The following is a 16,990-nucleotide window of genomic DNA, read 5'->3' as shown; positions in this document are numbered from 1 at the left end:
ACAAGCACTATAGGATATAACATAAGAAATACTGTCTTTTTCACTTTAAATATTACGTTATAGACCAAAAGGCACAGGTGTAACGCAAATAAATACTGCCCAGATAGAATCCCTCAACTTTTGCCCATAAAACCTTAGCATCAGGGTTGGCCCCGTGGCCAAGTGGTTAAGTTCGTGTGCTCTGCTGCAGGCGGCCCAGGGTTTCGTTGGTTCAAATCCTGGGTGTGCACATGGCACTGCTCATCAAACCACGCTGAGGCAGCATCCCACATGCCACAACTAGAAGGACCTACAACGAAGAATATACAACTACGTACTGGGGGGCTTTGGGGAGAAAAAGGGAAAAAAATAAAATCTTAAAAAAAAAATAAATTTTAAAAAAAATTTTAAAAAACCTTAGCATCTATGACAGCAAGCAGTACAAATATATGGTTGGATTTAAATACTTAAATCCTTGAAAAAGTAGAGAACTTCAGCTGTCATTTCTTTAAATTATTTACTTTTGAGGAAGAGAGGAAAGATCAGCCTCTAAGTTACAACTGAAATTAGCTAACGGGAGAAAATTTCCTATAACGTTCATTTATAAGAAACTAACACATGAGTATGTGACATCACTCTCAGAAGACTAACGACCTGAAGTCACCGAAATCTCCTTATTTTTCTACTATCATCCAACATGTAAGTTTCCCAGGTGCCACAGATTCCTCCTGTTAAAACCTTCAGAAGCTAAATCTCAAATACCAAGCTTACTTTCACTTCTTGAATTTCTCCTTTTAAACATAAAGCCTTCAGGGATAGGCACAACGTCCCCATGTTGTTCGTCAGAATTCTGCACAGTGATTACAATGGTATATAAAATATAACAAAAGTTACCCTAGATAAAACAGTGAGACGATTTCAAGACAAGCCAAAATCTATTTCACCTCGAAACCACAATGGCACTATTATAGCCATGACCACCACCTTGTCTGCAATCGTAGACTAATACTGGCATTAAAATTTTTCTCTTCTAGAGTGCCATACTGCCTGTTTACACAATTTCAAGTCGAATCTGTGAGCTGAGGGCAGGGACCATGTTTATTCTCTAATAGAGACAAACAGAAGCCAGAACACAGGCTTCACACCCACTCTGTTCTCAATATTTGTTGACAGATTTAACTAGGCTGCAATGAATACAGATGCGAGAGTTCCTCCAAATCAAGCAATTAACTGACATTTATAGCAGCTTATAAGTTACAAAGAACATTCCTATATATTCTCATTTGCAAGGAATGCAAAAAAAACTCAGTTAAATCCATGCGAAATCAGGCAATGAGATACTAGGCAGGAAAATACTGCATTTCATAATATCCCTCACATCCACACCTGAATTAACCTTAAAATTTCAAGATAATAATAAAATCTTATTATCCACTTGTCCTGAATATCTAAACACATGCTTTGTGCAGACTCCATTTGAGGGAGCTTCTCCCATCAAACCATCATCCATCTGACCTCAAAGCAAAGTCGTCTCTGAAGGTGCCTCCTTGCTTTCATCAAAATAAATCAATAAAGCCAGAGTAACAAAATTTACAAGTGAAACACTGGAAACTGAGGTGTACATAATAATTAAAAAAAAAAATTTTTTTCTGGAAAAGAGAGAAACACCAAAAACAAATTTGGGGCCCAAAAAATTTCTGTTCAACCTAGTAAGGTTTGACTCTTCTAAATAATAGCCATGTCTTCCATATGACTACCTTTAGAACTTTTCTTTGCATTAGCAACCTTTAGTATTTATCAAAAGAAAGGAAATGGGTGGTGGCAGTGGGGGGTCTGAAGCAGCCTACAAGATAAATAATATAGAAGAGAGCAAATAAGAGAAAACAAAGCAGAATAGAGACCACTGAGGAAACAAAGAGGTCTGGAGGGGGCAGTGGCTGCTGGCTGGAAATTGACGGAAATCTGCATTATAGAAGCTTCCTGAAAGCAAGAGTCATATCTCAACATTCTTTTAGGGTTTCAGAGGCTGGGAAAAACCAACCTTTGACGAATACTTGAAATTCCAGGAGGTCTCTCTCACTTTCTTTTTGTTTCCCTGTAGTACATAAAGCCTAGGAATCTAGAGACCTCATCCTAGCCCTGGTCCTAGCATTGTGACCAGAAACCAGTCACTGAACTTCTGGAGGATTCAGATACTTTGTCCAGAAGGGCTGAGGAGGACAAGTGGGCTATTAACCAAGCAATCACAAAACAACTGTGATAATAGGTAAAGAACTGGCCTTTGGTTTTGCTTAAGTTGCATAGCTGGGAAATATGGCATCATGAGGTTACAATTTATTCCCTAAGAGACAAAGGCCCAACCATTCCGATCTTTTTTATTCAAACCCATTCTACAAATTATACTTCCAATTCTACTGTTCTTTTCTTTATAGCTAGGTTCCTCTTAGGCAAAAAGACTTCAGAGTTGAGTATGAGTTATTAAAAGTCACAAGTAATGTTAATTTAAAAGAGTTCTGCGGGAGCCGGCCTGGTGGCTCAGCAGTTAAGTTTGCAGCACATTCTGCTGCAGCGGCCCGAGGTTTGCCGGTTCTGATCCCAGGCACAGACCTATTCACCACTTGTCAAGCCATGCTGTGACAGACATCCTACATATAAAGTAGAGGAAGATGGGCATGGATGTTAGCTCAGGGCCAGTCTTCCTCAGCAAAAAGAGGAGGATTGGCAGCAGATGTTAGAGCAGGGCTAATCTTCCTCAAAAGAAAAAAGTTCTGGGAAGGAAGTTTTGAACTCTAATGTTTAAGTTCTGATGCCCAAAATTATGTGGAAACTCCCTGTTAGATTAAAATCACTTTCAACCTATATTTAAAATATTCTGCTGGAAGATACATAAGTTGTTTCGGGAAAAGTTTCTTAAGAAAAGCTGACTCTCGGGGCAGGCCCTGGGGCCTAGTGGTTAAGTTCGGCGTGCTCTCCTTCAGTGGCCTGGGTTCGGTTCCCAGGCAGGCACAGACCTACACCACTTGTAGCTGCCATGCTGCGGCAGCGAGCCACATACAACATAGAGGAAGACTGGCACAGATGTAGCTCAGGGCGAATCTTCCTCCGCAAAACAAACAAACAAACAAACAAACAGTTGACTCTCCTAAGCTAGTACTTCAAGTTGCTAGAAAATTACTACATGTAAGTTTCTTTAAAGAAGTTATTTTGATAGCTACTTGGCAAAAAGGAAATTTCACTTTTGGAGGAAAATATGAAGAAGCTATTTCCCTCTAGCCACAACAACCATTTTTGTATATTGTGAAGGGATGTGTTATATGCGACTTCCCAGGCAGTCAAGGTGTCTTCTCTCTGATTCCACACCCCACTTTGCACTGGTAGATGGTTATCAATCAAACTTACGGTGAAAAATGTTGAACTCTACAAATCCTGATGGCACCTAGCAATGTACCTTATATACAACAAACAATAAATCTCTTTACATGAATGAGTCACAGGGTTTTTAGGGAAGGGAAGTCAAAATCGATGGCAATTCTCCCCACAAGGGGTTTGGACTAATAATTTAAGAATTCTTCTGGTCCCAAGTACTAATTTCCAAGTTTACAGTCAAAATTATCTGGCTTATACACAATGAACAACACATTCCCCTAGCTGGATCTGTTTTGTTATCAGGCCCTCAGAAGCATCAGCTGCAGGAAAGTCTTTTTTTTTTTTTTTAGGTATGCTTTTTGGTGAGGAAGATTGGCCCTGAGCTCACATCTATTGTCAATCTTCCTCTTTTTTTCCCTTCCCCAAAGCCCCAGTACATAGCTGTATATCCTATGTGGGATGCCACCACAGTATGGCTTGATGAGCAGTGGGTAGGTCCATGCTCAGGATCCAAACCAGCAAACCCCAGGCCACCAAAGTAGAGTGCAGGAACTTAACCACTTACACCACCAGGCCAGCCTAAGGAAAGTTTTAGTTTGTTATTTCAAATACGCATACAAAAGGGATAAGTACGATGACAAAAAAGTCAAAACCTGAAATCAATACATTCTCCCTCAAATCAGGAAGGGCTCAGATAGGGGAATAATCAAGAGCAGCCTTCCTGGCAATAATCATTATGCCTCCCGGGCCAAGGGCTATTGTGCAAGGCGGAGCACCAGTCTCGCAGAAAGCCCTGCTCACCTAGGAGGTGTCTTCACCTGGACACTCTCCAACCAAGCACCTGCCTCCCCACCCTAACAGCAAGATGCTCCTAACTGGAAGACAAAATAACTGCAAGATTATCACCACCACCACCACCACTCCCCCAATATTCATAGTTATTTAGATCTATTAGACAAAGTAAATTTCACAAGCCCACTTCAAAGCCCACCTTTCAAAATCTCCTCCTCTTAGAAGGCTTCTTAACCTTATTTTAATTCTTATCCACCTGCTTCCTCCACTAGGCTATGAGCCTCTGGTGGTCAGACCCTGCCCCGCTCCCCATCCCAGCACAGTATTTGTCTTCTCATTTTAATATCAATGGATACACTGTGGAGGAACATAACTTTAACCTATATATAATTCTCAAAGGGAATGGCTGTACCTTAAAACAGATTGCCGTACTTCAATAAATTTAAATATGTAATAACCTCATTTAAAATGCAAGATCCTGAACACCAGAAGAACTTGCCCTGACTCTCCTGGGCCAGCAAGTGGCAGAGACAGGGTTACAACCTGGTTTTCCAATTAAAGAATAAGCATTGAGTTAGCAATTGCAGGTTTTTCATTCTACACACATTCCTAGGTATCTACTCAAAGAAGAACACAAAGTCAAATATAATATGATGGAGGAGGAAGAGAAAAATGTCAACAAACATGGGCAGGAAGGAAGCCACAAGTGCAGGCCTCCATTTTCTCTATAAAGTAAAAATAGGCTATGAGAGGAACAGTGAAGTTTCAGAATAGCCGTTGTAGAGGAGAAGGCAGCAAGCACAAGATTAAAAGGACAGCTGAACCTGGGTTTCAGACCAGGCCACGGCACCAATGAGGAAACTGTGCAGTTCCCTCCTCTGATGCTCAGTCCCAAGAAAGAACCATCCAGAGGATGAGAGGACTGATCAGTGATTGGGCATTTGGAGCACAGGTCCAAGAAGACTGCTAAGGGTGCACGTACCAGAGTGCTCAGGGTGGCATGCCAGGGCATCAAGGCTGGACAGGAAGAGTGAAGCCTTTAGAGGGATGACAGCCAGAGAGAAGAAAGAGATCGCAAAGAGTCTCAAAGAGATCAAAGAGCAATCACAGTTGGACTAAGTGAATGAGGAAGTTGAAAGAGCGTCTGGTCCTTTTAAATAAATTTTAAAAATTTTGGATTCCAGACAATGATACAGCCCACATGATGGCTAATTGCATGGTTTTGTAAAGTGGAATGTCCTTACGTGAGGGGTGTTGGAAACAAAGAAGTCAAGGAACTTCATTCTTGGTCTGGGGAATTCAGATGCTGCTGCAGTCAGGGAGGCAGATTTAGGATATCAACAACATCCTAACAGCTAACGTTTACTAAGTGTTTACTCTATGTCAGTTAAGGTGAACAGTTGCACGTACATACATAATCTCATTTTATCCAAAAAAAAAATTATCTGTGAGATAGTTTATTATTTCCTTTTTATAAATAAGGAAGCAGAAGGTTAAGGAGATTAACAACTTGCCCAAGGTCGCACAGGTAGTAAAGGTGGAACTGGGACTTGAACCCAGGGCTGACTTGAAAGCTCAGGCACTGAGCAGTTGCCTCCAAAGTCCTCAGTGAACTGGGGGGAGGGGGTACAGGGAGGTGACCAGGAAAGCACAAAATACAAGCCTCAAAGTCAAGGTGGCTTTTGCACGAGAGTGGAAATGTAGTTGTTATGGGTCCAGACAAGGAGAGCTGGGAGAAAACCAACATCAACCCTGCACCCCAGTGGTCATGAGGCCAAAAGCTCGTGGAGAAGCACTAGGGTTTCAATATGAACCAGTCTTTGAATGTGGTCCCATCCTCTCTCACACAGCTCAGGGGAGAACATGACTAGGGCCACAGGATCCTCCTCTGTGTAAGGTTTACAGCAACTGGAGACCCAAGTCCCATCCCTCCTTATGGTGGTCAGCTCCATCACAACCATACTCTCATTACACTCTCTTCTCTTTTCCCTTCTCCTTCCTGTTCAGTTTTCCAGTTCTGTCATACTACAGAGCCAAAATCTCCAACTTACACTGACCACCTTCTTAATGTGTGGCGATTACAACTCCCTGAACAAAGGTAGGCTTTGGGCAAGTTATTTCGCCTTTCACAGACTCAACTGTCTAATGGGAATACGGCTCCCTTTCCTGCTCGACTGAACAATTTCAGGTCTCCTCCATCTGAAGGTGCAATAATTTTAAGGGTGAAACTTTATTTCTTGTTCTTAAGACCACTGTAATCACAGTAGCTGATAAACCATCACCAAAGATGAAAAAAAGAACACTTCAGAGGAGTCTATGGCATGGGTGATAAGCCTTTAGTATAAAAGGAGAAGAGAACTTGAAGACATGTCAGAAAGTCCATTTTTCAAAAAGTGTTAAAAGGCACTCAATCAATCAATGCCAACTGAATAAAGTCTGGTATTATAAATCTAAAGAAATTAAATTTTTTAAATTGCACTGCATCTGGCCTCAAAGTGAAAAGGGTCAGACAACTTCAAAGATGACCCATGAAAGGCAGCTATTTATTACCAAAAGATCTCTTGCTTATGTAGCTGACAGATGGGTCTTTCACTTAAAGCCCCAGAATATAAGACATCAAAATCCCTCCTCCACTTCTGTCAGTGACTTGGTATGATGCTCTGAACAAGGTTATAACCTCCCTGGGCCCTAATTTCATTAGGATGGGAGTTCTCAATCCTGTGTAGTTTTTTGTTGTTTTTTTTTTTAACTCCCCCAGGTGATTCTAATGCATAGCCAGCAACACTTATTTACTACTAACTATATTCCAGGCACTGCTTGAAGCACTCAGTATATGGACAGATAGATAGATAGTCATTTATAGTCATTTAATCCTCGCAACCACCCTCTGCAGAAGGTACTGTTAGTATCTCCATTCTACAAGGGCACCGAGAGGCTAGTGACTTGCCTGGGGCCACACAGCTCAGGAACACAGAGCCAGGGTGCCCATCCAGGCAGTCTGGCTCCAGAGCCCGGCCAGGCAATCCCTATCCTATGCCTTTTTTTTTTGCATAAAAATGAGAGAGACTAGCCCCAAGGGCCTGGTGAGGTGGTCAAACACAGAGAAAACTGCCAAACAGGGGGGAAAAAAAATCATCTTTGGCCATACACACACATACCCCTGCCCTCCCAGAGAGCAGCACCCATGCCTCAAATCTATCCTGAAAAAGAGCATCTTCCTCCTTTCAGAGATACAAACTGTCCACTCCCTCAAGTTCTTCTAGGCAGCAACTTAGAGTTATTTCAAACTCCACTGTTGTCAGTTTGTGTGACCTGGAGGCATCATGCAACAAAACACATGCTAAAATGAGCAAGCTCTTCAGCTCATGAGCTCACAGGGGAGGACACTGGGAGCTGGGCCATACTGCCAACAGGGAAGACTACGTGGGGCAGAGACCTCTGTGTCACACGGGCAATGCTTCCCCTTTCTTAACACTTTCCTAGGAATTAGGAACTATATTATTCAAGAGGAGCTCAAAAAACCACCCTGTTTCTCACTGAATGAACTGCATGAAGCTTGTTAAAAGGGGACAGGAAGGGCAACGAATGGGAAATTTCTTTCTCTGGGCAATTTTACACAGTCCAATAAACATACTTAGGTTTTAACCTTGGACATCAAGTTCTAAAATAGAGCATGCTTCGAGCCGGCTCGGGGCAGAGTGGTTAAGCTTGTGCTCTGCTTTGGCGGCCTGAGATTTGCTGGTTCAGATCCTGGGGACGGACCTACACACTGCTCATCAAGCCATGCTATGGTGGCATCCCACATAGAGGAACTAGAAGGACTTGAACGAGGATATACAACTATGGACTGGGGCTTTGGGGAAGGAAAAAAAGAGGAAGATTGGCAACAGATGTTAGCTCAGGGCCAATCTTCAAAAAAAAAAAAATTAGGGTATGCTTGCAGTAATAATGCAGTGGAGAGCTGAATCAAATTCATGCAAGCCACACAGCATCATCTCTTCCCACAGCTAAAGCAAATAATAACACATGCAGCACTGTGCTCTTATCTGAAATTTGTAAGGGAAATCATTCTTGGCCATAACATTTGGTTACAGTAAGCAGTCTTAAAAGGAACTGCCACAGGGCCTGTGAGAACAGTCACATGGGAATGGGCGATGGCTTTATTTTCTAATTCATTCCAACATCTCCCACATGGGGAATACCAGAGCTCCAGATGATAAAAGTCAAAGACAAGTCATGCTAGGAAACAAAAACCAAATATGTTCGGACTTCTCTTGTTTTTAATGTTAACAAATTCAGTCTCAAAGTAAGATGAGAAAGATACAAGAGTGCCATCCAAAGCAGGAGTTTCTGATCTTTTAACCACCATGGACTGCTTCAGCAATCTAGACCCTCTAATCAGAACGTTTTTCAATGATTCTGATGTAGAAAATATGATTACTAAGAAAATCAATGGTATTGAAACAGATATCAAAATATTTAAAAAGCAAATGTGTGATAATGGTAATGCGCGCTTCTCAATGCGTAAATAACAAGACAGCAGCAGGCTAATAGCTATTGTAGTTTACTAAGCAGTGATGGGCATAAACGATAGTTTAAATTATGTCCAATAACATGATACAAAAATCCGTGCCAAAGCCACAGGTACTACTGACAGTACCTGGTTTCTTGCCCACTTTCATGATTGAAGGAAAGGCCACATTTTGGTTAGAAGTTAGTGAAAATAAAGATGTAAACTTTTTTCTCCACCCATCCAAGTTCACAGACCCCCTGAAGTCCATTCAGGGACTCCAAGGGTTAGGGACCCCAACCCAGAAAATCAGAGTCAGACTCAATGGAACAATTACTCAGACTTGCCAAGAGCTCAGCTAATTGCCCAGGTGCTTCCAGAGAAACAGTAGCTTGGTTTTATTCCACTCACAGAACCACTGAAATTCAGAAAATTAAACAGTAATTTACTGATTGGCACACACTAGCAGGAGTAGGCATTCCACATATGCACCACTCCTAGAAATTAAAGGCCAAGTCCCTAGTTTTCACAGTGGTCTGTAAAGGTTCTTTTTAACAAGAAAGTCCATCACCGCCAAATTACTAACTCACCCACAATAAACAGCCTGGCACTGCAGGAGAAAGACCTGTGGAAATTTACAGTGTGAGACAATCTACAAAAACAGGAAAGTCGGGTTGAATGACTGGGACAACTGTGCTTTATATTGATTATGTTGTTCTCTTGCATACTCTCCCTATTTTTTAAAAAGGTATTTAAGGTCTAGCAAGTCTAGTCTTCCAAAGAACTGGATCAGGCTTCCTAGAGAGGGCGTACCCAAGGCTTGGCCTCTCCAGCCCCCGCTGCCTCATACATACAGTCAGGCCATTTCCCAGCTGTGTGCTCCAAATGAGGGGATGCCCGTATGAGGATAAATATAATTCAGAGTCCAAAATACACGGACTTAGGTTGGGCCATTGCCAATTTCTCATGGATCCTGGGTAACTGAGCCGGTTTTTGTTTTCATGGTCAGGACCCACAACAACAGCTGCAGAAGCACAATACTTTTTCTAGACTAATAAAATTACCTAAGTCTGGTTCACTGTCTCAGCTGTGGCAGCAGCCAAACTTCCCAGAAAGAGGCAAGCCTCGTGTAGTTCTAGAAGAGCTGGGATGGTAGCTCTGAACCAAACTAAAGGCATTCAAACCCAACCCAACAGCAAAACACACTTAAGCTAAATTCTTCATTACAGAGTAATTCCTATGCATGGAGATTACAAACGTTATTTTTAGGAGTCCCGTAAAACTTTAAACCAAACCTAAGAAGCTCAAGCTTTACACTTGAAGTTATGTGACATGCCATGTATGAACATCAGATTTTTTTTCTCTAAAACCCAGTGAAAGTTCAATTAAAGCCCTTAGTAACTCCGCAGTGAAACCTTTGATCATGGATTCTGTCACCACTTCCCTTAACACAAACAGACAGTACGACACATATCTCAGACCTAAGGAACAAGATCGGTATTGTGAAGTGGCACGGGAACCACACATACACATACATACACACACAGATCATTTTTTTCTTTCTAGTGGAGGGCAGGAGGGCGTGAGTTTCAGAAACGACAATCTCCAAACTGAGAAGGTTCCTTATACACGTCCATGTAGCACAGCTACAAAGTTATTTCCTAAACATAAGTGTGTGGTCCCAATGCCTCCCTTTAAGGAAAAACAGCCCAATGAGAACGCAGTGGAAAACAGGAACACATGTTTCTCGAATGACTTTGAATTACAGACAGTGGATGTGAAATTGTTCTCAATATGATGAAGATGTTGCACAGATGCACTAACTTTTCACGGTCTCAGGGAAACATCTTTCTGGTCCAGCAACATGTGTGAGTCTGCAACAAAGCTGGATATGAAATAATTTTTAAATATCTGGTCCTTGTTTTTTATGCACACATCCCAAACCAAGTCCATTCTGCCTTCTCACAAACCTAATAAAGCCCATGTTTCAACATACTGATAATTCACTGGAAACCACAAAGCCATTCATCTCCAACTCAGACTTATATTATGACTTCTTATAATTATCTCCTCTTATCAATACTGTAAATCTGGGCTAGCCCCAGGGCTGAATGGTTACGTTCACATGCTCCATTTTGGTGGCCCACGGTTTTGCCGGTTCGGATCCTGGGCACAGACCTAGCACTGCCCATCAAGCCAGGTTGAGGCAGCGTCCCACATAGCAGAACCAGAAGGACCTACAACTAGAATATACAGCTATGAACTGTGGGGCTTTGGGAAAAAGAAGAAGAAAAAAAATACTGTAAATCTGTTACAAATAGAAGAATTTTACTCCACCAATCCAACAACCACCATGAAAATAACAGCAGAGGTGGCGACACAAATACACCCTGTGGCAGGCACTAAGCTTTTCACTGTGAAGTACCGTGTTTAGTCCTCACAAGAAGGAGGTAGGAACTGTAACTGTCTTCTTTGACAGATAAAGACATTGAGACTTGGAGAAACTCAGCAGCCTGCCCCAGGCCACACCTTCGCTCTTCACAGCACACTCCACTCCCTCTTTTGGGGGAAAGAAAACTAGAACCCTGCCTTCAGCACCCTAAGCCTTGGATCCCAAGATTAAATGATGTACAAGACCAGCCTCTATTGCACAGCACGGGGCCTAAAGATAGCATGATGACAAAACCCCAAAGTTATTGTGATAATTTGGTTTTATTTAAAACTGTATCACCATGTATTCCTAAACATTTATATTCTTCCTTCTGCAAGAGAAACTGGATGCCATCATCCCAAACATCCAATTCCAAACTAGTCACTCTTGGCTCTCTTTTCTCTGCACCAATTTCCTTGGAAAAATGATCTGAATACCCTCTTTAACTGCAACCTCCACGCAGGCGACTCGCAAATCTGTTTCTCCATTGTTTTACCTGTGCTACCTACAGTAGTTCATTTCCAACTTGCTGACATCAGCCCTGGCAACAGAAACTCAAAGGGCCAACAATAACCTCGTTTTCTTCTTCCTCCAACCTCCAAAACCCACTCACCAGCCAGTGTTCCAAGTTCCTGCAGATAAGCACCACTCCCTTTTAGTGCTTTAGACTCAAGGCCTCTCCGTCCTCATGGCATCCTTCTTTGTCTGATACACAGCCAATTAAATTACTAAGTATCACCAATTCCATCTCCCCTCCGCTTCCTCCCACCATCCTGGGGAGGTCTTCACTATCCCCCACTGGACTACTCCAAAAGACTCTAGCCTGATTTCCCTAACATCAGGCCAAAGTGCATGAGAATCACCAGGAGGGCTTGTTAAGACAGATTGTTGGGCCCCACCCCCAGAGTCCTGATGTTTAGGTCTGGGGTGAAGCTGAAACTTTACATTTCTAATAAGTCCCAGCTGATGATGATGACATTCCTCAAGGTCCACACTCCCGAGAGCCACTGCTTTAGATTCTCCTGCCTCGCTTTCCATCTTACATAAATTCTTCCTGAATCTTTTCTTCATGGACCAGTTGGAGGCTTTTTAAATCTGAAAATGTAGGCCCCTGATAACTAAGTTTGGACAATAAGAGCTAGTACTCACCAAGTACCTATCGTGCTTTAAGTGAATTATCTCTGCCACATTGCAATGAAAACAATCCTGGGGGGCCAGCCCGGTGGAGCAGCAGTTAAGTTTGCACGTTCCACTTCAGCGGTCCGGGTTTCACCGTTTCAGATCCTGGTGTGGACATGGCACCGCTTGGCAAGCCATGCTGTGGTAGGTGTCCCTCATATAAAGTGGGAGGAAGATGGGCATGGATGTTAGCTCAGGGCCAGTCTTCCTCAGAAAAAAGAGGAGGATTGGCAGCAGTTAGCTCAGGGCTAATCTTCCTCAAAAAAAAAAAAAAAAAATCCTGGAAAATACATGGCATTGCCCCAAATTCACAGGGCAATTTTGAAAAAAACATGAGACTTAGAAAGGCTAAACAATTTCCAAATTCCACAATGACAAATTGGCTTTATATAGTCGTGAAAGGGGACCCTCAGACAAACTTCGTTACCAAAATATGATGGAAAAAGGAGAACTATGAAGGAAAACAAGAGCATTTCCTTCTCAGGACAGGGCAAAAGGAGAGAGCTATGAGGATATAGAATACACAACCGTCTGTGCCATGATTTAGGGTTTGTTTGGGTACAGCACAAAGCATGTCCAAGCCCATCCTCCCAGGATCAATTTAACAGAATAAAAACTCCAGTAGACTCTGCTCTAATTCACTTGCCTATACCTAAATAGCCACTGTCTGGTTTTTGTAGAGCATATCCTCATCTCTTCTAAAATAGTTATACTCAGAATTAATAACAAACATCAGATCTGTGTCCACCATCCTTATTAACAAGGTCTTTACTTGAAAGGGCCTTTTCTGCTTTTATTACTGCCAGCATGTGAATGATTCAATCAGTATGATCAGAGATTTAGAAGAGTTTATATTTTCACATGCTGTCATTTATAAACAAAAAAGAGATGCTCATCTGAGCCAGCCAATTATCGACTTCCACAACTAAACAGAATTCCTCAAAAATACCCCTGAATTTTAAAGCACTTTCCCTTATGCCAGCCCATCTGATTCTCATTACAACCCTGTGAGGATAAGCAGCTTGAGCCCACCATCCCAATCTCAGGCTACTCAGCTAATGCACAGCTAACAGGAGGACCAGGGACTGAACCCAGATGGAGCCACAGAAGACATGCACCATGGTTCTGCCATCACAAGTCTTGTCTTTAGCACCTACTGTGTAAGAAAAATACATATATTACGACACACAAATTGGAGTAAGACCCAGTTACTGGCCTCAACAAAGTCAACCTATTCATCACAAGCCTAAAACAGCACTGTGGCATTATGGGAACAGAGAAAGACAGAGTGACATGACGGTGAAGGCTTTGGAGTCAGGCAGACCAACTTGTAGGTTTAAACTTCCCAAATCCTAACTCCACCGTGCTTTACTTGCTCTGTGATCCTGGGCCTGTAATTTAATCTCTCTGAACTTTAAATTCCTCATTTATACATAAATGATATACCACAGAATAGTTGTGGAAATTAGAAATAACATATTACAAGTATCTAAGTCTATGCCTACCATGAAATGTATATTCATAAATGATTGTAATTGCCTCATGTTATTGTATCTACTTACATAGGACCAACTACAAATTCTAAAGCCCAAAATAATTAAATGTCATTGGAATGCCCTTTTCCTTTTTCATTTAGGATATTAAAATGATAGGACTCAATCACCAATTAAGATATGGGGCTGACTGAGGGAGGGTGAAGGATGAGTCACACATTTCTGGTTTGAATAGCGCCAATGACCAAAGTGGGAAAAGCAGACACAGCATGGAGGTGACGGGATTTTTTTTGGGGGGGGAGGAGGTGCAGGCAGGAAGCAGGCAATAATTAGGAGGGAAATGAGTTCAGTTCAGATATCCCAAGTTAAAAGTACCTATGAGTCATTCAAGTAAAATGTCCAAAAGATTGTTTGAGACGAGGGTGAACTCAGAGAAAGACTTGGAGGTCATTAACATGTGGGTGGCAGCTGAAGTCATGGAAGTATTGAGGTCCTCCAAAGAGGCTGAGCAGACGAAAAGAAAACCACCAAGGACAACAGCCCCAGGAATATGAACACTTAAGGGCAGACGCAGCAGGACTTAGGAAGAAATGAAAGAAGGAAAAAGAAAAGCAGTCAAGAATGGCACAAAGGAACCCAGAGGAGAAAGTTTCAAATGAGGAGCAGTCAGTAGTATGAAGTGCGACAGAAAAGTCCTGTCAGGAGTCCTATCAGAGGCCCTTTGTGACCTTAACAAAAGCAGTTTCCATGAAGTTGAAGCAATGGAAACCAGAAGATAGGTCATCTGTAAGGTCCCTCCTAAACACTAAAATTCTTTGATTTCAAAATAGAAACTTACCATTCTCCACCAAACCATCAAATTATTAAAACTTCAAACAACAATGGGTTGCAAGGTTTTCTTTCATACAAACAGGAATTTGCAAAAGAGACAGTCATGTGCTGCATAACAACACTGCGGTCAATAACAGACCGCATATATGACGGTGGTTCCATAAGATTTGTGCCATATAGCCTAGGTGTGTAGTAGGCTATACCATCTAGGTTTGTGTAAATACTGAAAGGGAGGAAGAAATTTTCCTCTACCAGTAGGTTCTTCAGGCTGCTCTAAGAATTAAACTGATGTGACACAGATTAACAGGAGAAAAACAAACAAAAGTTTAATAGCACTTATACATGGCAGAAACCCAGGAAAATGAAATAACTGACCAAATGGCCAAAGTCCTCACCTTAAATATCATCCTCAGCTAAAGACAAAAGATGTTTCGGGTGGGGAGGGTCAGGGACTTCAAAGGGAAGGAAAGCAATTCAGAAGTAGGTGAAAAGGAAGAAATGTTTGGAAGACAAGTGTTTAGCCACATAGAAACAGAAGAACACAGGGTGGAGCCCAACTAACAGGTTTTTTCAGTGTCCTGTCTGCCACCTAGCTCATATTATGCTAAGGTGATAGCTTGCTTCCTGAGACAGGTTTTTTTCATCTGAATTCTTTTAGGCAGTTAAGGGGGAGGTAACAAGAAAAACTTTGAGTCTTGTTTCCTAGGAATAATCAACCTAAAATAATCTTCATGTTAAGGAGACACATTTGGGGCAAATTTTGTACCCCTTCCCCTTCAGAACACTCTATGATGTTTTCACAATGACAAAATCTCCTAACAACACATTTCTCAGAACATATTTCCGTCGACGCATGACTGTAGTTTAAAAACCACAAAAACCATTTAACGTGATCTTTGCTATTAAACTCCTATTTACTTCCTGAGGTTTGTCCAAGGGAAGGAGAAAAGAAAAATTAGCTAATTCTCTGCCACCCAAAAAGTGGAGGAGGAAAAAAAATTGTATAACTTACTAAATAAATTTCCTGTCCAAAAAATCTCTAAGGGCAATACACTTAAATTGCTATTTCAATGTTACTTTGAGAAATGTGTTACCACAGGTCAAAAGGCTTTGGTTTCAATATGCAAATCTCTGCGTGCTTTGGAAAAATTCCATTTAAGCAGATTCCCACCTGGATTTCTAAATAAGCCTAAGCTCTTGTTAAATTTAGTAAATTGTTCTTCAATGTCATCTTCCTCATTCCTTGTATACTTACGACCCCAGAAAGTGTTGTCCCAGGCAATTTTAAATTAAAGTTATAAAATGGTCTACAATGCAAATTATGGCACAACACGGGAATGTTTGGCTTGGCAGTATAAACTGGTTAAACTAGTTAAGAGAGTTCAAAAATAATTCCCCCAAACATCTGCTCAGGCTAAGAAAGAGGTTTTTGTTTTTAAGTCTACTCCACATACAAACATTTTTCAAGAAGTTACACACCACCACCTTTTAAGGAGCTTTAAAGAGAAATAAACAGACAGCAAGGACTCCCTCCCTATCCCCCAAATTCTAGCTCAGCACACCTGGGGCAAGTCTCAGTATCCTAATTTCTAAAGCTTCATGGGAGATTCTGATGTGCACTCCCCTGCCATGCTCCTGTCGAGAAGCTCTGCCTTTGGAAGGATCCCCCAAAGTCTGGGGGGCAATGTGGCCACTCTGTTCTTCATGGACGAGCAAGGCATGACAGGAGGGCTAAGTGCAGAATATGAAATCCTGCCAGCACGCCATGCTGGACAGATGGCAGAACACACCTGCATGTCACATGGATGTTTGAAGAATTCACAGAGGTTTGGAAGCAGCTTTAACCTTGACCCCTGTCTCCTATGGGGGGATCGTGCGCTGAGTCTTCAGCACCCCCAGGCCACCATTCTGTCCAGGCCCTCCTGGGGACGCCCACTCCACTGCCTCAACCGTGAGCAGCTGAGCATAAGGAAGAACAGTTCTCTGAGCCCACGATGGGACTGCAGATGCTCCATTCCCAGCCAATTCTCTCTCTTCTTAAAGGAAAGAGGAAATACTTGAGTCCCAACTGCATTCTACACACTGGAGATAAGGAATGCAAATAAAAAGATGAATAGAACAAAAATCTTACCCTTCAGGAGCCTCCAGCCTCACCAAACCCCTTGAAGTAGCTATTTTTGTTTCACAATTTACACGTAAGACTGCAGTACAGGAAAACCATAAACCACACAACTAGAAAATCCTCCTTGAAACTGGCTAGGGGAACGACACAACTCTGACTAAATTAACAAGACAGTCTGCAGAACAGGCGGGAGACAGAACCTAAGCCAATTGTAACTGGCATGACCCTAAAAAGCCAGCCTAGGAAAGCAGAGCAGGTAGGTAACGCAGGTTGTAAACGTTCCCTTG

The 16,990-nt window shown here is 42.1% G+C and overlaps 1 protein-coding gene across 28 annotated transcripts in view; it reads right to left on the bottom strand.

Moving 5' to 3' along the window:
• The window catches only part of TANC1 (tetratricopeptide repeat, ankyrin repeat and coiled-coil containing 1), a 229,055-nt gene that overhangs the window by 160,034 nt on the left and 52,031 nt on the right, over positions 1–16,990 (bottom strand). The gene's annotated exons all lie outside the window — the stretch shown is intronic.

The sequence above is a fragment of the Equus asinus genome, chromosome 4, assembly GCF_041296235.1.
Source record: "Equus asinus isolate D_3611 breed Donkey chromosome 4, EquAss-T2T_v2, whole genome shotgun sequence".
Classification (NCBI taxonomy): domain Eukaryota; kingdom Metazoa; phylum Chordata; class Mammalia; order Perissodactyla; family Equidae; genus Equus; species Equus asinus.
This window is presented reverse-complemented; position numbering and strand designations above follow the sequence as displayed.